The sequence below is a fragment of the Pantherophis guttatus genome, chromosome 3, assembly GCF_059756535.1.
Source record: "Pantherophis guttatus breed Tessera chromosome 3, ASM5975653v1, whole genome shotgun sequence".
NCBI lineage: Eukaryota > Metazoa > Chordata > Lepidosauria > Squamata > Colubridae > Pantherophis > Pantherophis guttatus.
The window spans coordinates 134,079,377-134,103,435 of record NC_142065.1 but is presented as its reverse complement, the minus strand read 5'-3'; the positions used below and the strand labels follow the sequence as shown (position 1 = coordinate 134,103,435).

The window sequence follows — 24,059 nt, the reverse complement described above, 5'->3', positions numbered from 1 at the left end:
GTTTTTGTTTTATTAAAATTAATGTTGTGTCCTGTTGTATTTATATGTTGAACTAATGATGATGTGTGTTCTTGCTTTTGTATTGAGTTTTTGTGTTCCTCGATGCGCACACTCATTCTTCTGTTGGTCTGTCCAATGTATGTTGATGGGCAGGAAGCACATGGGATTTCATATATGCCTTGATCTTCTAATTCTATTTTGTCTTTGGGGTTTCTCAGAATGGACGATATCTTTCTATCTGTGCAAAATATGGTTTGGTGTTGTGTTTTTGTAGTACTTTGCTAATTTTATCTGTTGTTCCCCTTATATAGGGCAAGATGGCTTTCCCATCGTTTTGTTCCTCTTGTTGTTTTTTATTCTGTCTTGGTGTTGTATGTTTGATCATATTGATGACTTTATTTCTACAGAACCCATTTGATGTCAGTACATTAGTTAGTGTATATAATTCAGTTTGTAAATGTGCTTCATCAGCCAGACGTTTAGTTCTTGTGGTTAATGTTTTGGCAACAGAGTTTATTTGTGCTGGATGGTGGTGTGATTTGGCGTTGAGATAGCGGTTCGTATGTGTCTTCTTTTGATAGATGGTATGTCCTAAGGTGCCATCAGATTTTTTATAAATTAATACATCGAGGAAAGGTAACTGGTTTCTGTCAGAAGGCAAGGTGGATACGAACCGCTATCTCAACGCCAAATCACACCACCATCCAGCACAAATAAACTCTGTTGCCAAAACATTAACCACAAGAACTAAACGTCTGGCTGATGAAGCACATTTACAAACTGAATTATATACACTAACTAATGTACTGACATCAAATGGGTTCTGTAGAAATAAAGTCATCAATATGATCAAACATACAACACCAAGACAGAATAAAAAACAACAAGAGGAACAAAACGATGGGAAAGCCATCTTGCCCTATATAAGGGGAACAACAGATAAAATTAGCAAAGTACTACAAAAACACAACATCAAAACCATATTTTGCACAGATAGAAAGATATCGTCCATTCTGAGAAACCCCAAAGACAAAATAGAATTAGAAGATCAAGGCATATATGAAATCCCATGTGCTTCCTGCCCATCAACATACATTGGACAGACCAACAGAAGAATGAGTGTGCGCATCGAGGAACACAAAAACTCAATACAAAAGCAAGAACACACATCATCATTAGTTCAACATATAAATACAACAGGACACAACATTAATTTTAATAAAACAAAAACAGTTGCAAAAATAGAACATCTCAATGGCAGGATAATCAGAGAAGCAATAGAAATGGAAAAAAGACCATATTGCATGAATAAACGGGATGACACTTCACGTCTGCCTACTATTTGGAAACCTGCTCTCATAGATAGACGAATCTTGACACCATATGTGGAACATGGACCAAACATTGCACAAAAAAATCCCAACCAAATCATATTCAAACCAGCCACAAAGATAAAGCCCTGCCACCTAGTGGAGAAAAACCGACCATACACCCGAAGCCAAGCCAATAAACACATACTGGGACTCCCAACCAATCAGAATGAAAAGGTGGAGCCATCCCAGAATACCAGCACCAGATTTGAAATTCCAACGTCAGTTAGTGCAAAATGACTACTGGCATAAGCCTGATGATGGCAGATGGGATTCTGCCGAAACGTCGCTTCTACCCTTTTAGGGATATATCCACAATTACACGGGAAGAAACCCGAAATATTAACTATACACACATATATATGTATGTATGTATGTATGTATGTATGTATGTATGTATGTATGTAGGTCTTTGGTTATTCGGGTCTTCTCCCACGTGCTTTTTTTTTTTTTTTGCTAATATAAAATATATGGAAGATTTTTTACAAAAGCATAAACAGGGAGAAAGATTTGACTTCTGATATACAGAAGAACATTCTATACACATAGGATTCAATCTATATAAAGCAAACATGAAGAATTAATTAAGGGAATAGAAACAGAGAAGACAGCAGAATAATATAAATTCTAAATACAGTGTATTTTAATTGAAGTCTAATGCAGTACCTTTTCAAAACCTCTGTTCCATTTCATTTCCATTTCAGTATGTGTTGTTCAGAACGCAAAACATAGTTCTTAGTTTTACTCATCTGCTACTTTTCATAAATGTAATCTATGTACCATGGTGGAGATTTCTTTTGTTCACTCCTTTTACGTTTCAATTTATGTGTTTTTAAGAATAGAATATGTATAGTACATTTATTAGTCAGGACCTGCCTAGGTAATGGCTGTTCACTGTAGTATAAACTCTCAGTATGAAGCCATTTCATTGTTGGTGTATTTTTCAGAGATATCATTTCATCAAGGACCATGTCAAAGCACACCTTCAGGGAAGCTTAACTTTACAAATGTATCATTGATTTTGTATCTAAACCACATGCTGTCAAGCTTCAAGGAGTAGACAAATTTATGCTTATTGTCAAAGGTTAGACAATAAGCATTGTATTAAATCTATTGATTTTAGCTGCATTTATTGAGTTTCAGAGAGCCTTATAGTAAAATAAATAACTGTATTTTATCTGTAATTAGTGTTAAGCCAAATATGATTTAATTTCATTTTTCAAACTAGTCTAAAATAACATAGCCTGTTTGAATTAGTAAAATTCCTAATTCCTTCTGGAAAATACTATGTGAATTGTTTCACTTGCATGTTTCCCCTTGCTTGCCTCTATTCCTGAATTGATCACCATTGATTATTGAATTAAATGGAGTAAGAATCTTTAATCCGACAGATTTTTTTTTAATCAAATGAGATATGTGATTTTGGTTCCTCAAAAAGTCACATTGCCCATGGGGAGAAGGTAGGTATTAACATCGGCAAGATGACAGGGTTGGCCTTGTGACTGAGTCTCCATTCCTTTTGTATGTGCCACAATTCACATACAAAACAGGGTAGGCTTTCATTATTATGCTGCACCAGCCATCTTGCTGTTTTCGTGCTGGTTATTTTTCTTGATAATATGCACCTCTTGAATCTTGACCACAGAACTACACTTAGTAGGAGAGAATCTCATCCATACAGAAGAAACTGAATACTTTTTAACATGGGACTCATTTTATCAATGGCTAGCCAATAAAAACAGAAGTTAGAAATATGGAAATATAAGAGAAGGATTAATTTTATGAAGGTTTATTAAAACGGATAAGCAAATATTATGATGATGAGGAAACCAATACCAATGTGTTGAATACTATTGTAAATATTATGATTATTATTTCTCAAAATTAATTGTACTCAGACAATACACTGTTTATTTAGAAATGGATTTTTTTTATAAGTAATAAAACTTTTTAAAATGAAAAAAAAAAAGAAGAAAGAAGAACTGACAGGAAAAAGACCCTAATAACTGGAGTTATTAGGTGTCAAGTCAAAAGAAGACACATCTTCCTTTTTGTCCTCATCTCCATTTGGCAGGCATAAACTTACATTAAATATTGTCCAGCTTTTTGAGTATCTCATGCTATCTCTTCTTAAGCAACTTTCACCCATAGTGCAGAGCTCCTTTAATAAAGGTAATTCTTGTTTAACAACAGAAATTGGGACCAGAGTTGTTACTGCTAAGTGATATATGGCACATGGCCATACCAATTAGCGACAGAAGTTACAGCAATCCTAGTTGCCATCATTTACCAAGGACCTTACATGATCATGACTTCCAACTTCCTGCTAGCTTCCCCACTGACTTTGCTTGTAGGAACCTGATAGAGAATATTAGAAATTGCATTTATGTGAACTCTCGTGGCAACATTGTAATTGGGAGCATGGCACCAAGCACCTGGAATGTTATCATGTGACCACAGGGAAGCTGTGACAGCTGAAACTCCAAGGAGAGTTCATAACTGGGATCCATTCAGCACTGTCATAAGTTTGAATAGTCACTGAAAAAGTAGTCATTAAATGAGGACTGTCTGCAAGTGCAAGTTAACAAGCTCAGCTCTATTATTTTAATTACTTGATTAGAGTCCTACTGTGGCTTTTACTGATACCTGAAATTGACAAGACCCTCATCAGTTACATACTGAAGGCTTTCGCCTTCTAACCAGTTCTAGTGTATTCCTATGATTTAAAAAAAAATAGTTCTTCTGATGACAGAAAAGGTAATATATGGGGGTTTCTTTCTTTCTTTCTTTCTTTCTTTCTTTCTTTCTTTCTTTCTTTCTTTCTTTCTTTCTTTCTTTTTCTTTCTCCCTCCCTCCCTCACCCCCTATTTCCTTTTTGTTGCTCCTTCTCCTTCCAATAATTTCTGTTGTGGATGCCAAGAAAGTTAAACCTTTAGTATAGCCTCCTTTCATCCCATATATCCTCTTTTCCAATTTTCTATGTCCTTTCTTGAATGAGAAGCTATCTGGTAGCATAAGATACAATTAAAGTAAATTGAGAGGCCAATATAAATGGTAACACTAAGGGATTGCATGGCAATATTAGTAATAAAAAGGTAAAGGGGCTTATCTGTTGTCCTTGACTCCTGGTGGCTACATTTTTCTCCTTAAGTACAACTTGATCATTTAGAGGATCTCTTTCAAAAATCCTCATTCTCAATTAGAGCTTGTGTCCTCCTGCATCCAACTGGAGATTTCTTTCCTATTTTGATATACAAAGATCAGAATATGTCTGATCAGATCCAGCACAAGTTTTTTTCCCCATCTGCATTCTAGGTGTTACGTCATTTGCTTCATTGTGCTCAGTTCTGACATATGTCACAGAACTTCCTCTGGTCACAACCTACCTCTTGGTAAGCTAAAAAAAATGTGGAATAGACAGCATCACCACCAGATGGATTTGTAACTGGCTGACAACCTGTACTCAGTGAGTAGTCCTTAACGGTACTACATCTACCTGGAGAGAAATAAACAGTGGCATACCACAAGGTTCCACCTTAGGCCTAGTACTCTTCAATATCTTGACAAATAACTTAGATAGGGAATAGAAGGGGAATTCATCAAATTTGCAGATGACACTAAGCTGGGAAAAATAGCCAACATTCCAGAAGACAAGCTCAGGATCCAAAAAGATCTTGACAGAGTTGAACAACAGGCCGTGTCCAGCAAAATGAAATGTAATGTGGAGAAAAGCAAGGTTTTACACCTGGACAGGAAAAAAAAAACAAAGGTACAAAAACAGTGATAGGGATCTTGGAGTCCTAGTGGATGATCATTTAAACACCTGTCAGCAGTGTGCGGCAGCAGCCAAAAAAGCTAATACAATTCTTGGTTGTATGAACAGAGGCATAGAATCAAAATCATGTGAAGTATTAGTACCACTTTATAAAGCCTTAGTAAGGCCACACCTGAAATACTGCATCTATTTTTGGTCACCACATTACAAAAAAAAATGTTGAGGCTTTGGAAAAAGTGCAAAGAACAGTAACTAAGATGATTAAAGGCCTGGAGACTAAAACATATGAAGAATGGTTGCAGGATTTTGCTTTGGCTAGTCTAGAGAAAAGAAGGTCTAGAGGGGACATGATAGCAATATTCCAGTATTTGAGAGGCTGCCACAAAGAGGAGGGGGTCAGTTTATTTTCCAAAGCACCAAAGGGCAGGACAAGAAACAGTGGATGGAAACTAATCAAGGAGAATAGGAATCTGAAATTAAGGAGAAACTTCCCAACAGTGAGGACAATTAACCAGAGGAACAGCTTGCCTTCAGATGTTGTAGGTGCTTCATCACTGGGTTTTTTTTAAGAAGAGACTGGACAGTCACTTGTCTGAAATGATACAGGGTCGCCTTCTTGAGCAGGGGGCTGGACTCCAAGGTCTCTTCCACCTCTATTTTGATGGATTGATTTTTTGATGGATTGATTGATTGATTGAAGGAGGCTGCAAAGAATCCCTACAGCTAGGATAAGCAGTTTATGATGTTCACACACACCTGAGCTTTCTAGTTACTATCTCAGCATCCCAAGGTTGCACCTCTTAAATTCAGTGTTTTCAAAAAGTGTAATTCTTGCCTGATTGTAAAGTTAACAGATTAAAAATACACTAGTAATCATTACAATGATATTGCATCTACAATTAAATAATAAATGAAAGTGAACAATTTTGAGCCTGACATGCAATGACACAAAACCATCGAGAAAGGAGAACAGTTGTCCGATTACTTTCCCCAACAAACCTTCCTGTTAATTTCATGATACATTAATTCTCTATATCTAATTAATATCTAATATCTATATTAATAAATACACCCTTACCCGGCCCAAGGCATATAACAATTCCATATTATTTCTGTATTGTTCTAAGATTTACTTCTGGCCTAAGAAATTGTATAATCCATTTTGGTTGATTCTAAGATGTGATGTTGCCTCTATCTTGGGGAAGAGGACAGCACTCCTTACCAGAGGTGGTATTCAGCAGGTTCTGACCAGTTCTGGAGAACTAGTAGCAGAAATTTTGAGTAGTTTGGAGAACCGGTAAATACCACCTCTGACTGGTCCCACCCCATCCATTCTCTGCCTCCCGAGTCCCAGCTGATTGGGAGGAAATGGGGATTTTGCAGTATCCTTCCCCTGGAGTGGAGAGGGAATGGAGATTTTACAGTATCCTTCCCCTGGAGTGGGGAGAGAATGGAGATTTTACAGTATCCACACCCACCAAGCCACACCCACCAAGCCATGCCACGCCCACCAAGCCACACCCACAGAACCAGTAGTAAAAAAAATTGAATCCCACCACTGCTCCTTACCCAACTAATTCTTTCATCCAGTTTTACCTTTCCCGGCAGTGGCAGAGTTGAAATACAAATCCAATTTGCTCTAACGGTGAAACTGCTAAGCAATTGTTGTGGCTGATGTTGCTGTGTTCTACAGCCTTGTTTTCTGTATTTGATCCCTGTCTTTATTATGCCCTTTTTTTAAAAAAAATGAATATTATCTCTTTCCTTCATTCACTCAGCAGGGAGCAGAGTGGTTTTTGTGTTTAGGATGCTGACTTGACAAGCAGCAAGCTTGTGTTTGAGACCCAAGTGCTGCCATGGGGGGAAGGGGTAAGCTCTGGTTCTTCTCTCCAGCTCCTGCCATGGACATAAAAAGAGCCCCCAACTAGGCATCTCCCGTCCACCCGGGCAACAATGATGTCACCAGCTAATCTTTTCAACCTGAAAGTGCCTCAGTGCCTCCAACATGAGTGTGATTCAATTCACTAAAGAGCCAAGATAGAATGCTACCAGGAGTAGAAGTAGGAAGGCTGCATAGTGTGGCCTTTAGAATGGCAGCTTTTATTGCCAGTGAGAAATGTTTCTCTCTAGGCTGAAAGGACCTTACTTTTCTGCAAGTAAGATGGCAAAAATATAGCCAATCTCACTTTTTCCAGCACTGGTTATCTTGTAGGAACTGCTTGAATAACTAGTGAACATAACATTGAGCATGCAAAAGCACTTCCTTGAATTAACAATGTTCAGGTCCTCCTATATGTCACTCCACCTTGCCTTCTGACAGAAAGCTCAAGTTGGTAATATTGTTTCTGGTGAGAAATCACAAGGCTAGACTTAGAAAACCCTTCCGTGAAAGTACCAACATTCACTTCAGAAATGAAATACATTGCATTCAACTTTCTGTGATGTAGCACCCAAATTTGTCCCCGAGTGTTAAAAACCAACTCAGCATCTGTTGCAAAATTGCTCAGCTCATTAGTCATGAACCTTGGAAATATGCAGAGTACACAATAGAGACATTTTAGAATTCATAATCATGTAGGTCAAACAGATTTCTTGCTTTCTTTTACCAAGGGAGATAGTGTAACTTTTTTTAATGCATGCTGACATTTCATGGCTAAATCTGACTTATACGCATTGGAGAAATCCCCTAAGAAGGAATAACTGATTTGCTGTAAAACTATTTTAATATCTTTTGAAGCACAAATGTTTATTTCTACTTGGAAAATGAGGGGCAATAGTAGACAGAAACCGCAATGAAAAATATGTGGGATTAGTATTATACTGGTGTGGATTTAGCAATCCAATTTTTTTTCCTGATTTGTTGAAAGTAAAAACTTAGAAAAGGAAATAGAGCAGGAATCAACAACACCGAGCCTGCAAGCGATCAGATCAAGTGTGTTTGTGCGTATACTTTTATGCAGTGTCCAAAAAGCTATGAAATTGCAGTATCTGCAAAATCTTGCCTAACTCCTGTAATAATAGCAATATGGGTCATGGAATAAAAATAATTAACTCTAGCTCCTAGGAAGTACTTTTGGATATAAAGTACAGTCAATTGCTACACTTCAAGGAAAATTGCAAAGTGAAACATCATAATTTAATGTCCATTCATAGTTACTGTCAGCGGTAACATTGTTTAAGTGTGCAAAGCACCTTTGCATACAGAATTAATAATAATAAAATTCATTGCAGCCATTCTGGGACCATCTAGCAAGCAGGCCCTGACTCCACCTTTTCTAGAATGATAATTGCAATTTTGTTAGTTACTTGAAAAGCACTTGTGACTTTACTTGAAATGAGTGGTTATTATATTATATTATATTATATTATATTATATTATATTATATTATATTATATTATATTATATTATATTATATTATATTATATTATATTATATTATATTTCTATATAATTTATATGGCCGTCCACTCACTCTCAGTGAGTCTGGGCAGCTTACAAAAAATAAAAATCCAATATACATCAATAAAAACAATAACCCCTCACCACCCACATCCCTAATGATGATAACAATCAAACAAGCCACTTGATGGGTTCCGTCCCACTTTGGGTACCCCAGGTCCACTGACAAAACCAGGTCTTCAGGGCATTATGAATGAGTGTCAATGTGGGGGCAAGTCTAATCTTCGCAGGGTTAATGTTCCAAAAGAGGGAGATTTAATTCTTTAATTCTTGACCACCTCTGAAATGCTTAACTTGCAGATACTTTTAAATATTCCAGTTGTAGCATAGTATCACTGTTCATACTAGTTTTGGCATTTTGGCCCATTTTCATGATGAATTAGGAACCTTGAGCTGGTGTATTAAGAAGTCAAAGGACACAATCTCCTTCCCAGGTAGCACCACAACTCTGTATCCCAGGAGGAAAAAAAATCTGTGTTCACACCAGATGATCACTTCACACCTCTATTGTGCACAAAATGAGATCAACAGGTTTAAAAATGTGATAAAGAATGATAAAATAGGTTCCAATATTTTAATTCTATCTATGAAGTAGGTTTGTATTTTTATGCCGAAGGCATAAAAATGGCTTTTTATGGACCATTAGAAAAAAATATATAATGAGAAACCAAAAGCAAACAAAATAAAAAGAAGCATCTATGTGTGTTTGTTTTCATTTTTTAACTAAACAGCTTGGGAGTATATAGAACTACATTTATAGCTGTGTAGACTATATTGAAAGTTTCAAACATTTATATTCAATATTTTGGTACAGATGCCTGTGTTATTCATATGGACAGAAATAATCTATTAGGATATACTCCATGGAGACAAAACCTGAATAAAACAACCTAACTTAAAAATTCTACAAGACACCTTGCTCTTTGTGTCTTTCAGCCAATTCTATTTTATACATATTTAACTCACACACTAAGTAACACCCCCCCCCCATGTACTTTAATTTTATTACAACAACTATGTCAAAATTTTCAAAATTCATAGAAACTACATTTGCTAGATCAGAGATTTTATAAATTACTTTTCTGTAAGTGGCAGCTTAAATATACTGTATAACTGCTGTTCTCTGCTCTAGAAAATTCACTATTTTTATCAGAGTTATTTCCTTTTCAATTGCTAAATATTTGAACCTGGAAATTAGCCTTAAATTTATTTTGAACACCATTGTAGGACCTTCCTGTCACCCAAACATCTTTAACCACTAATTTGAAAAGCCTTGCAAAAGCATTGTTTCCATGCAAGTAATTTAGTAGGGCATCATTTAATAATGTGATAGGATTTTCTACTATCTATGCTGAAAATATAGTGAATAGTTGCATACCATGTTTGTTGGACTTATCAAAAAGAATAGTACATTATATGCTTCTGGCTCTCATCATGTGTTATATGTTTACCTCAGCAAATTGTTCAGGTTTCCACAGCTGCAGGATGTTGCTTATACATTTTGCTTTTCCAGATAATATTTCATTGTAACTATTCTAGTCATGATCTGTTTGGTTCACAGTTTTCTTAAAGGCTGTTCAGATTTGAAATTCTCTCTCCCAAAATAGATTAAGCAGGAATTAGAGGTTAATATGACACTAGCAGTCATTATGTACAGATATAGCAATTCCACTGTAGACTACTTCATACTTGTGTTGATAACATTTGAAGAAGTTCATGTAGAAAATGTAGAGACTAAACTTGTTGACCTACATCTTGCTAGCAATGTTAAGGACTACTAGAAATGCTTCAGGGATGTTGTCCATTCATCTACATCGAAGATGTCAGGGCCTTCTACTTGCAAGTAGCAAGTTTGGTTCAACAAGAATGATGAGGAGATACAAATTTTACTTCTTGGAAAACATCACCTTCATTGTGTCCATCAGAATGATTTATCATCAGCTGCCAAGAAAAATGTCTTTACCAGTACTAATAGGATAGATCAGAATGAACTGTGTAAAATGCAAGATTCCTGACTGAGTGCCAAGGCAGACAAAATATAGGGATATCCTGATAGAAACAAATTAAAAGTCGTTCTATGAAGACCTTAACACTCTCTATGGACCTGAGCTTCTTGGGGTTTCCTCCCTTATAAGTATAGATGGTACCCTTTTACTATAGAGAAGGCTCAGAGTGTGCAGAGATGGGCTGAACATTTTGAAGCCATCTTCCATTAATGATCCCCAGATCAATATGAACAGCACCATGGATGACCCTCCAAGTAGTACCATAATTGAAGTTGTTGTTAGTCAATGGCAAAGCTCAGGGGCAGATGCCATATCTGCAGAGATATGCAAAGTTGAGGTCTTGTGTTCATTCATTTTATTGATTGAGAAAATTTATATGGTCACCCAACCCACTCACAGTGACTCCGGGCTGCTTACAGAAGTAAAACCTCAAGTCCAAACCCAATAAAAGTTCATTCCTCTGGTGAAAGCAGACAGCAAATCACTTGCTGAGTTCCGTATCACCTTGGAGTTCCCAGGCCCACTGGCCAAACTATGTTTTCAGGGCTTTTTGAAAGAATATTAAGGTGGGGGCCAATCTTACCTCTGAATTTTAATAAAGAAAAAGAGAAAGGAAAAGAAAGAAAAAATCAACAGAAGTTTATCTTTTTCCCCTTTGACTTCTCTTTTGCTTTCAGAATAAAAATAAACAGCATTAACAAATTATGTTCCTCCTCTTTCTCTTCCCCCTCCTCTCCTAAGTAAATTTTCTCATGTATTTAATTATTATCTTTAAAACAGTATATTAGGAAGAAAAATGATGAACTCTTAAAAGTAGCCACAGATGTTTTAATTCCGACATATTTTATCAACAGACACAGATTTTATCTGAGGAGAAGTCATTTGGTATATTTGAGGGTGTAAATAGGGATAAGTATGAAATAGCTGTTCTAAACTGAAGAGTTAGACTCTGTAAGGTGTCCTTCCACATGGCACACTATGTCCATTCAAACATATCTCTCTTGGACTGGAAAACTGTTTAATTAACAACAGAATTCATAAACTTTAAGCTAATATTTGTATTCCATGTGCTGGCTATAGCAGCAGGCAATCTATATTATACTGCCAGAACCTGTTATGGATACAGTATTTTGTTGGAAACAAGGCAGGCTCTGGAAGTTTGTGTAAGCACAATCTGAAATTACAGTTACATCTGCTCCTGTATTGGTGTTGAAGCACCAAGTCAAATGATTTTCTCATGATTTGGCAGAATCATTAGGGCAGCCATTTGGTTCCCAAAATAAATGTTCATTGGTTTTACCATGTTTTGTGAATGTCCTCATCTCTTATTTGGCAGGTGGTTGTATTTGTAGCATCCAGCAATTTAAGCAGTATATTTCTTGCCTCTCCATGTTATCTCCAACAGTAAATTCAGCTTTGTGGGTGGAGATTTCCTTGATCATAGGAAAACAATACAGTCTGCTCTTGTGCATGATATTCTTTTATCTCTGAAGGGTTGGAATATTTTAGCAAACTTTGCAGCCACATTAAGTGTCTGCACCAATGAAAGTTTACAACTTCGTTCTTTTGCATAGAATCCAGTTAAATGGAATTTGAATAGTATTTTTATTGAAGGCACTTTATAGAGTAAAAACCTTACAAATTTAAAGAAGAAAGGGAGAAGTAAATTGATATATAAGTAACAAATGAAAAGAAAGAAAGAGAGAAAGAAAAGAAAGAAAGAAAGAAAGAAAGAAAGAAAGAAAGAAAGAAAGAAAGAAAGAAAGAAAGAAAGAAAGAAGAAAGAAAGCTTCTTATCTTTTGATAACAGTTATAAATACTTTTATATGTTATCCTCTCTCTTTATAATTATATTGTGGCACCTTTCATATTTTACCCTTTTTAATTATAAAATCTATAAATCACATTTCTATTTTCAGCAAAAAGTCCGTAAATAGTTGTCACTGACAAATGTAATAATTGTCTTTTCCCTAATCAAGGGAAGTCCAAGTCAATTTGACATCTTTGTAAGTTCTGTAATTTTTATCAACCATTCCTCCTTTGTAGAGGAGTCCTTTCCTTTTTGTCATATAATAATTTTACTTCATTTATCATGTACAAAAACAATTTTCCTTTGGTCTTTTTCAGTTGTTTGTCTACCGGTTCACCAAAAAATGGCTCAGTTAAAATTCAATATTTAAAAATTCTTGTAAGACTTTGAATCCATTTTTAAAAAACTTTTTAGAAGTTCCCCAAGCAAGATAAAATGATATTTCCACATTTCCAACATAAATTTAAAGTATCTTAACATTATAGAAAGCTTTTTGTTATCATAAGAATCTGAATTGTTCTAGTTATGTTAGAATTCAGGAGTACATGGCACAATTAAAAAAGGGATTAATACTGTACTGAGATATGGACCTGCCTTGAAAGAGTCTAGAAATTACAGGCACATTATATTTTTTATAAGGGGTAGGAAAAACTTGGAGGGGGGAAAAACATTTTTCATTCACCTGTCATTTTCTATTCTTTTTGTTGTCTTTCCCTTTTTTTTCTCTTTTTCTTTTTCTTTCCTCATACTTCCTTCACTCTTTTTCTTCTGTCCCCTTCTAAGAAGAAAATGAGATCTAGTTACATTTAGAATATAAGCATCCAACATCAAACTACGCGTAAACATATAATCTAATTTTGATCTGGTATTATTAACACTGAAAATTAAAGCAGCATAATTATAGTTCTTATTCATTGGGGGAGGGGTTAATTTAAGATGGTGGTTGTTACACATGAGGTCTTGAGTGTTTATTTCCTTTCCATGTGCACAATTCAACATATGAGTTCTAATGTGCCACAAGATCCATGAGCTTTGATTTTTTCAATTGCTGAATTTCAGAAGAAAAGTGGGTTTTGCTTGTTATTGCTCTAATGTTTCTTAATGGATCTCAGTCAATGTTTTTGGAATTCTTCCAACAATAAAATGTATTCTTACTTTGAAAAATAGAATAAATGATGGGAAATGAATAGATCTGAAGAATCTCATCTCTATGCAAAAGTCATTTATCTCAAACCTTTTATTAGAATTTGAGATTTATTATTTTGCATTTCCAGGATTGCTAAAGCATTTTTTTCAGGCCTTTTATTACTGTCTTGTAAATTAGCCCACTAAATAAGTACCTTCATTTACAAATTAATCACATAAGAGGCTAATAATCTATACTTCTCTGCTATCTCTAAAAGAGGGAAGTTTTATATCTAGCATTGGAAAAATACTTCTAGTGAATAAACTGAAGAAATAAATAAAGTGATTTGTCCTTCCTCCAGGAGCACATTTTACTTCATTCTTCTGAGGCCAGCATAGAAGTATAGGGTGGCAGAAAAAAAGTAATAAATTCACCCTTTACCTGCATAGAATTCCTTTCTTTTGACTGCACTATTTTTTCTTAAAATTAAATAGTATTTATTTAACAAATAGTGCTGCTTCTTTTAACAATACCTAGATATGTGTAGACAATAACTATACATGTCAAAAGCAAGATAAAAACAGATCAAAATCCAGGTGAAAAGAATACAAATAACATAAAACCAAAAATAAGAAGTAAATGGGGGAGGGGATAGATTAATGGCTAGAGAATGCCAACATAAAACATTAGCTTTGGAGCCTCTGATACCACAGAGGATAAAATAATTCCACAGGACAGGTTCACTATTTATCCATACATAGGAAAGTACAGTTGCAATGCCCCCAAAATGATAACACAAGAACTTTATCCCACAAATAAATATTTGTGCCATGTCAGGCGCAAACAGCCAGATCCACATGTGTAGAATTCAAGCTGACTATTTCATTGTATTCTGCCTATAATACAGGAATTTTCTGAAACGGCTTGCCTTTCCTTGGGAACAGATGGATAAGGTTCTATGTATCTTGGGGAGAGGTGGAATCAATCCTGGCTTTCTTGCAGCTGAGCAACAATTGAAGGCTAATTCTCCACTTGAGTTCTCCTCCCTGACCGGCTGGGCATTTCCCAACATGACACAAGTACATAAGTCATGGAACTGAATAATTATACTGTTGCAATATTTTTAGGATCAGACTCAATAATAAAAATGAGAGTTAGAGTTCCAAATATATTTCTCTTTAATTATAGTAGGCATTCTATATTCACTGAATATTCACAGATAGAAGCAAAGAAAATGGTGAAGGTGGCTCCTTATATATACAAAGGGTGGAGCCAAGAGTGGGAGTGGTGAATTATGAATACATTAAGAAACAAAGAATAAGTTAACCCCTGATACCCCATATATACATTATTTACACAATAGGGAATAAGGCATTTACATCTGACAAATCCCCCTCTAAATGCCGGTTCGCTATACAACACCAATTACATTCAGATTCAGGACAATATAAGACATACAATTTGGAAGTTAAGTATTTGTGCTGTTTAGAAGGTAAAGGCTTCGTCAATATGTCAGCTAATTGTTCAGAGGTATCGCAATGCACTGCTTTGATAAATCCATCTTGAGACAATTGTCTCACATGCTTAAATTTTATATCTATATGCCTGGATCTTCGTCCAATGGCATCGGATCTAGATATTTCAATGGCCGCTTTATTGTCTTCATGCATAACAAAAGGCAAAGCAGGTTTTTTCCAAACATCTGAAATTAAATCATTAAACCATACAAGGTTATTTGCAGCTTTGGATAAACAAACATATTCCGCTTCTGTGGTTGAAGTGGCTACCAGTTCTTGTTTACCAGTGTACCAGTAAACTGGACAGTCATTTAACAGAAAAATATAACCAGAAGTACTTTTTCTGCATGATGTATCTCCAGCCCAATCCGCATCTGCGTAACATGTAAGTCTTGGTTCTTTATTATCACTAGGCTCTAATACTAGACAAAAGTCTAATGTACTTTTCAGATATCTTAAAATTCTTTTGACAGCTTCCCAGTGATACATTGTTGGTTTACTAACGTGCCTTGATAATAAATTGAGTGGTAATGCAATATCTGGCCTGGTCCAATTAGATATATAAAGAAGTGAACCTATGACTGATCTATAAAATGTATTATCCTTGAATTCAGGGGAAGATTCATCAGTATTTCTAAGGAAATCAGTTTGCATAGGAGTGTCACAGGGTTTGGCATTGTTTAAATTGCATTTGTTTAGAAGTTCAATAATCTTATCTTTCTGAGTAAGTTTGAATCCCCTTCTAGTTTTGTTAATTTGTACACCAAGGTATTTGTTTACTTTACCTAGAGATTTCAACGAGAAATGTTCATTTAACTTGTTTACAAAGATTTCTCTTTTCTCTCTGTGTTTTCCTATATATAAAATATCATCTACATAAATCAATACAAACTCAACGTGATCATCACTCTTTTTGACAAAGAAACAGTTATCAGCAGTGGTAGCGTTGAAATCCATGGTTTTAAGTACTTTTACCAAGCAATCGTACCATCTTTTGCCAGATTGCTTTAATCCGTATAAACTCTTGTTCAATAGCCAAGTTTCATTTTTATTGGTGTATTGACTGCGAGGTGCTCTTACGTATATTTCCTTATCTAGTTTTGCGTGTAGGTACGCAGTCTGTATGTCATATTGAAATACATCAAGATTGAGTGTGGATGCTACTACTAGAGCTGTTTTAACACTCTCTGTCCTTACTGTGGGGGAGTATGTGTCAGTATAGTCCTCCGGATACTTTTGTGCATAACCTTGTGCAACCAATCTAGCTTTGTATAAGGTATTGCCTCCTTCTAGATTCTTAATTTTATAAATCCACCTGGTGCCAATAATTGTTTTATCTTTGGGTGCAATCGCAGGTGTGAATACATTTAATCCTTGCAAACTCTCCATCTCTTTTTTCATAGCTAGTTCCCATTTTTCTTTTTCTTCACGAGGTAGTTTTAATACTTCCTCATATGTATTAGGTGTTATTTGTTCACCATCCATATGCATTATGTAATCTTTGTATTTATTTGGTATTTGATTTCTGTTGTTCCTAATAGCTCTTTCTGGTTTGCTATGGTAGTCATGCAAATATCTTGCTTCCTTTTTTGTTAATGTGTCTGTCTTTATTTTGTGTTGACTATTTGTCCATGTTTTGGTTTTGCTTTTATTTTTGTTAATATTTTGATTTTCTATCGTCCCTTCCTCACGAGATTTGGTATCCTTGCATTTATTCGGAAATATTTCATTAAGATGTAATTTAGACCAGTTGGCCTGTTCATGGAACACAGCTGTTCTGGAAACTATAAATTTATTATTATTATCAATGAATCTGTACCCTTTGGTGCCAGTTTCATATCCCATAAATCTTAATCTTCTGGATACGTTTTCTCCCTTTCTTCTCAATTGTTTGGGTATGTGTACGTCTGCAGTGACCCCAAATATGTGCATGTGTGCTAATTTTGGTTTCCTATTATACATCACCTCATATGGTGTCTTATTCACAATACTGGACCAGGTTCTATTTTGAGTGTAATTTGAATAATGTAGGGCTTCTGACCAAAATTGTTTGCCTAAACCAGCATCTTCTAATGTGCATCTAATCATGGTTTGTAATGTGGAATTTTTTCTCTCTGCAATCCCGTTTTGGAACGCAGAAAATGGACTAGACGTGTAATGTAGCATTCCTCTATCCTTTAACCATTGAGAGAATTCTTTAGACATGAATTCACATCCCCTATCTGTCATAATTTGTTTTATTCTGATATTATGTTGTGTTTCTATGCGTTTGTAAAATTCCTTAAATTTTTGAAAGGTTTCATCCTTGTGTTTTAATGTGTAAACAAAACCATAGCGACTGTAATCGTCTACTATTGTTAGGAAGTAACGTTTTCTATAAGTGATTGATGGAGTTAATGGACCAACTAAGTCCATGTGTACTAAGTCAAAAATTTTGTTAGTTGATCTGGTGGATTTTTTTGGCCTGGGACTAGTTTTTAATTTAGTAGATTTACATACTGAGCATTCCAAATAATTTTCACAATTTTTTATTTTGACACCTTCTGCGTGTTCAGTCATTTTTTGTACTACAGGAAAACTTGCATGTCCTAACTTCCTATGTAAGATATGAGCACACTCGTCATGAATTGGTTTACCTATTTTTGGTTTCTTCTCATTGTGTGTATCTGTGTGATCATGAGATATTTTACATTCATCATTGTCACTGTTACTAATATTTTCATTATCTGCCTCAATGCAATCTTCCATATTTGAATCAATGTTATGTAACCATCTTTCTTTTGTTATCAGATAGGGTAGGCCTCCTTTAATCATCACAGTGCCTACATTTGTTTTATTCTTCTCTAAAGTTGCTTTTCCCTTTGAGAAAACTATATTGATGTCAGAATCTCTGCTTAATTTTATGACACTTAGTATGTTATGAGGTATTTCTGGTATTAACAATACCCCCTCTATTTTTCCTAGACCAGGCAAGGTCACATTCCCTCTGCCTAATACTTGAACTTTTTCTTGATTAGCTACATTTATTACAAACTTATCTTCTGTAAATGAAGACAATATATTTTTGTTATTAGTGGTGTGATTAGTTGCTCCAGAATCAATAAGCCAATTATTGTTCTCATTTGGTTGCGTTTTAGTGCTATCTTGTTTATTTAGTCCATTCAGTGAACCAGATTTTCTCTCTTTTGAATTTTCTCTGCCCCCTCTACTTTCTCTGTAATTTGGTGGGCTTCTATATTTATGTCTATCTGTGGAAGACTGTCTATAATTGTACTTATTCCTATATTCTGACCTATGTCTTTCCTTTGAAATTTTGGGGCAATCTCTTCTATTGTGTTCTCTGGACCCACAATTGTGGCATTTAAAAGTTTCATTATATTTTTCTTGGAAAGCTACCTTCCTAAAAGGTTTGTGTTCTGTGTGATTGCTATAACGATTTTTTCTTGAATTGTCTTCTGCTATCAATTTGTTAGACAGACTTTCTATTGACAAATATCCTAGATTGATGGTGTCTAAGTGTGACATAAAACTATCCCATGATGAATCAAGTGAGTTGATAATAACACTTTTCATTGTTTGATCTGAAATCACTTCCCCCCTCAAATGCAGCTCAGCTCTTATTTTGTTTAAAGATATTAAATGCTCACTTATGGAAACCCCTGGTTTTACTCTGGAAGAAAAGAAGTCCTTAGACATTCTTGTGGTGGTAGCTACACTATCGCTGTGAAACAAATTAAACATGCATTGAATTATTTCTGAAACAGTTAGATTTGGTTTGATGCTATGATACATTGCAGGAGACACGCTAGATATTATTAAGAAAAATGCCTTATGGTGTAAACAATCTATTTTTAAAGTCCAAGGTCTTCTTGGGGGACTAGTGATAAAAAATAGTAAATTTTCTTTCATAAAGACAACCTGGAGCTGTTGATACCATTCTTGTAAATTAATGCCATCAACCCTAAGTTTTGGGAAGTCACTGGGTAAGTTACCCACATTATTTTGTCCATTACTTACAACCTGAGGTAGTCCGTGGTCTCGCAAGTGTAGGAAATTGCAAAACGGCATGGGAATGCTCGCAACGAGTCTGCGCGGTTCTCTGGCCAGTTCAAGTCTTTCCGGACCGTCTACGTAGTTTCGCACATGCGCGTTGTTCATTTCTTCTTTGACGTCGTCGTGGAAGGTTCTCTCCATTGTAGCTCGCTCGCTCCGTTCCTCTTCAGACGAGTCGGTCTCTGGCTCGGTCTTAGGAGTTCTGATGGCGGCGGCTGTTCTTCTCTTTCTTTTGGGTGCGTTGGCACTTGCTTCGGTCTGCGGTGTAGGGCGGAATCGACATGGCTCTCTGGGCTCGGGCGTCGTCGTTCTCGAAGTCAGAATGGGAGCGTGCAGGTCTTGAAGTATCGGCTTGTTCGCTTGCTTCTTCGTTGGCGCTTTGGAAATTTTTAATTTTGGCCCGAATGCAGCAAAAAGCGTCTTCATTGCTGACTTTACTTGGGATTTCGTTAAGTCGTTTTCATTTTCTGATTCTGGCTCTTCCGAAGAGTTTGAATCCTCCTTTTCACTTTCGTTGTCTGATAACGTTTTTCGCGCCAGAAATTTTGAACTGAGCATCTTGATTGGCTCTGCTTCGCTTACTTTGGAGGCTTGTTGAAACCAAGATGGCTGCCATTCAAAATTTCGCGCGGGATCACATCTTTTCTTTTTCATAACGACTTTCTCTGTAGTCATCTCACTCACAGTTTTTTGGTCTTTGGGTTTCTCTTTAGCGATGTTTTTCTCTCTCGCTGCTCCGCTGTTCTTCAGCATTTCTTGGAGGTTCGCGATGAGGCTTTCATCATTCTTCTGGCTTTTTAAAAGCTTCAGTATCACTGACCTGAGTTCGTTATTTTCTATTTCGATTTCCTCCTGGCCATCATTTTCATTTATTAGTTCTTCTTCTTCAGTGGTGTATTCTTCGGATTCTCTCGAAATCGCGTTTGTAGATTCGTTGATTATTTCTTGTTCAGTTTCTATTTCTTTGCTGTAGGCCCTGGTGTTGGACCTATCTTTCTTAGACATTTTTAGTTATTTATTGAGTCAATTAACCATCCTCTGCTACCAGTTTGTTGCAATATTTTTAGGATCAGACTCAATAATAAAAATGAGAGTTAGAGTTCCAAATATATTTCTCTTTAATTATAGTAGGCATTCTATATTCACTGAATATTCACAGATAGAAGCAAAGAAAATGGTGAAGGTGGCTCCTTATATATACAAAGGGTGGAGCCAAGAGTGGGAGTGGTGAATTATGAATACATTAAGAAACAAAGAATAAGTTAACCCCTGATACCCCATATATACATTATTTACACAATAGGGAATAAGGCATTTACATCTGACATATACAAACATCACCATTGCAGTTGCCTATGATTCCATCCTAGCTGGATGGTCATATCCGGGCAGAAAGACAATTGCTAGAAAGCTGGAGATCCATCCAGATTTTTGGATCCCAAATTTGGTATCCCTGATCTCAGTGTCATTGCCAATTAGCAAGCTACACAGTGCAGTTCAAGATCTTTCCCACAGATTTTTGGTTCCTGAGAGATGAACAAAATGGCCTGTTCCTACATTTGTCTCTGGAGGTCCCCTGCATTGTCAAATGCAAGATCATTTTTCTCTGAACTTGACTCTTACAACTTCCTGCATTCTAGCCAATTCTTTCAAAGCCCCCCTATCTTTTTAATTCTTCTGCAGGATAATAGAATTGTTATGTTGATAACTTTTCACCTTTATACATGTATCTTATTTGTGTATATGTGGTTAAATGTTGGATTTTTACTTCACCTTCCTTTTTCCTATATTTCTCTCTTCCTCTCAGCTCTGATAGCACAAGATTTGCCAAACTTGGTCTCTACTTCAGGCAGCAATTTTCAGAGAGTTTATTTACACAAGACTTTCTTTGCTAAGAGAATTTTTATCTATCTTTTTATACTAGGCAAAACAAGTCAAACACTGGAGGAGAACTTGGCTAATAGCTTAATGAGTAATGCTTGAGAGCCAGTGACCTGCTTTGTTTGGTTGCCTAGGAAACACAATAGTAGAAAACCCAGTCTTTCTTTTGATCTCTGTTTGCCCAGAGGAGTTAGCAGCTTCAGTTATGGTTCTTTTGAAAGTAGAAAGCATCTTGATGCACCTTAAAGGACATGAAATTTATTATGAGGTAAGCTCTCATGAACCGCAGGCTCCTTCTCCGGATGCATATGTAATAAAAAAAAATTCCATAGTCAATAGAGCAACAAACTATTTTTCATGACAGATGCCACAGAACTCTTCATGGTATGTTTAGCAACAGATAAAATCATTGTGTCCTTCTCAAAATTGTTGTTGGGAATGATCACTAATTTAAACTTGCATGCATTGAAGTGCTGATTGAATTGTCATGCTTTTTAAAATTCATCACCAAGTAACCTAAAGGTTTGACAGGTTTCCCTCCTCTAACAACTGAGGGATATATTTTACCATCTGGGAAGTATGCAGCATGCATCTAATGGAAATAGATGTTTCCTAATATTAGAGAGGCCACCAGAGTCATTGCTTTCTAAGGAAATTGTTTCTGATCTGTAACAAATTGAAAAAGAAGGATCTGTTTGGCATGGATCTCCTTGTCTAAAGCTCTGTAAATATTTAAAAGCAGAAAGGGAAAGTAATATACACATAAAGGAGAGTTATAATTGAAGAAGGAGAAATTATATAAAGGGAATGATTGTATTTCTTTCTCCTTTATAAAGAAAAAAGATGTTATTAAAATGAGCCATGGTGGCACAGTGGTTGGAGAGCAGTACTGCAGACTACTTCTGCTGACTGCCGGCTACCTGTAATTTGGCAGTTCAACTCTCACCAGGCTCAAGGTTGACTCAGCCTTCCATCCTTCTGAGGTGGGTAAAATGAGGACCCAGATTGTTGGGGGCAATATGCTGACTCTGTAAACTGCTTAGAGAGGGCTGTAAAAGAACTGTGAAATGGTATATTAGTCTAAGCACTACTGCTATTGTTATTGCTATTGCTATTATGTTGGGAGAGGAGCCTCTGATATATTGCATAACTATTCAATGAAAAATAAACTGTTTTCCATTTCCATGATACTGCGTAGCCCACAGATACCTCTCCCCTTACCTCAAAAGTTCTCTGTGTGCTTTATTTGGCATAACGTCTTCTATATATACTTCTTCAATAACCTGTGTTTTAAATAGTTATATTGGCATTGCCATGGCAGGATCTTGGGGCAGAATATTAGGCCTCTATCCAGCAATGTAATATGTATCCAGATCCTCTTTAACATAAATGTCAAGACATTCTCAAGTCAAACTTGACTTTTGATGATTAATTCATGGCCACAAGGATGCAGTTTCCTGGACAGCAATAATGAAATAGTTCTCCCAGGTTTAGCTTATAGCTCTGGTAGTCCCTGGTGCTAGCCAGGATTGATTCTGCTTAGCTTCTGAATCCAAACATGGTTGGTCCAATACTACTTCTGCTGCTAGCTACACCAGTGAATGTTTATATAGCAGGATGAATGACAGACTTACGTCTAGTATCAACATGGTGTGGCATTACTAGTCAAATACATATCTTTATGTTGTAGATGAACTCAGCTGTTCTCCTTTTTTCTATTTTCTATTCTATATCTTATTCTATATCCTGGCCCTGCCTGGTTTTTAGTAATATGCTTTACTTATCTTTGTGTGTTCTGCTATACTACATGTTTCTGTAACAAAAACAACACAACTTTATGCCACCCTGGAAGACTTAAAACCCTCTGGGTCTGCCACAATCATTAATTAAAGCTCCAAATTCAGTGAAATTCATTCAATTTGCCCTTAGTCACAGAAATATTTAATTATACCCTTTTAATGTGATCAAAGTACTAAGTAGCTACAATTTATTTAGAAAGAGCATAGATGTGAAAAGCAAATACTCAAAATGTCTAAGTACAAACTGTAGCTAGGAAGCATACATTGGCATGATGTGTGGTACTCATCACATACTTAGTGAACTGTAAGTGTTCACTGTATCAAGATGTTTTCCTATGAGAGCTATGCCTCAAAATGGTTGTGCCTTGTGCAATTTCCATTTAGTGCAATTGATCTTATGTGGGAGATATTGCCCATGGGATAACAGTAACAGAGTTGGAAGGGACCTTGGAGGTCATCTAGTCCAACCCCCTGCTCATGCAGGAGACCTATACTAGATCTATACCGAACTGCCAACCTTTCTGATTGACAAGCTCAGCGTCTTAACCACTGAGCCACCTAGCCAGACTATTGTCAAATATTAAAACAACTGACCCCTCAACTGATTTCCTTCTTCATTCTTCTTGCCTGTAGTTATATACTTAGTTTATTTGGGGTCAGCTATAAAAGCAAAAGCAGATTTTCCTCTGGCATGTTTTTTTTCCCCCAGAACAACATTTTTCAGGAGTTGGGAGTGAATTCAGGATGGTTCTGTACTATACAGTGTACAGCACCATGCCACAGGACAATGCATATTCATTTATTGTACTGATGAATGTGTGGCTAAGAAAGAGCAATGCTGAAAAGATAGTAAATATAGATATTGTTCACAAACTTACTTTTTTGTCACTGTCATAATTGCGAAAGTTGCCATGTAAGGCAGATTATTTGTACTATGTTTCCTGCTCTGCATTTCTGGTAACTGCTGGCTAGATGGAGGAGCAAGAATGAGATCCTGAGTTACGTTTCTTTTATTACAGATTTTTAGGAAAGGGAAATTCAACAGAATTTGGATTTCTTGGTTTTGAATTTCTACTTGATGAAACTCACATGTGTGAAAATAATGGCAGTGGTTAAAGTCATTCCATAATATCTTCTCTTTTAAAAAGACCTACCGTAATAGACATACATTCTTTGCAGGTACCTGGGAAAATAGAAACATTTATGTTTTCTTAGTTGCTGTTAAGCCCACTATGGGCACAGCACAGCAGCACAAAGTACAAC

General features: G+C 36.1%; 1 protein-coding gene and 1 long non-coding RNA gene across 5 annotated transcripts in view; one reads left to right on the top strand and one right to left on the bottom strand.

Moving 5' to 3' along the window:
* Positions 1–24,059, top strand: part of CDH12 (cadherin 12) — a 769,924-nt gene that overhangs the window by 587,383 nt on the left and 158,482 nt on the right. The window contains exon 1 of one of the 4 annotated variants that reach the window (XM_034411927.3): positions 21,173–21,265. The exons of the other annotated variants lie outside the window; for them this stretch is intronic. The gene's annotated coding sequence lies outside the window, so the exon portion shown is untranslated. Of the gene's footprint in view, positions 1–21,172; positions 21,266–24,059 lie in introns of those variants that run through there. 4 annotated transcript variants of the gene reach the window in all.
* The window catches only part of LOC117662482 (uncharacterized), a 34,723-nt gene continuing 23,811 nt past the window's right edge, over positions 13,148–24,059 (bottom strand). The window contains exon 4 of the long non-coding RNA XR_009622488.2: positions 13,148–13,195. This is a non-coding gene — a long non-coding RNA (uncharacterized LOC117662482). The remainder of the gene's footprint in view (positions 13,196–24,059) is intronic.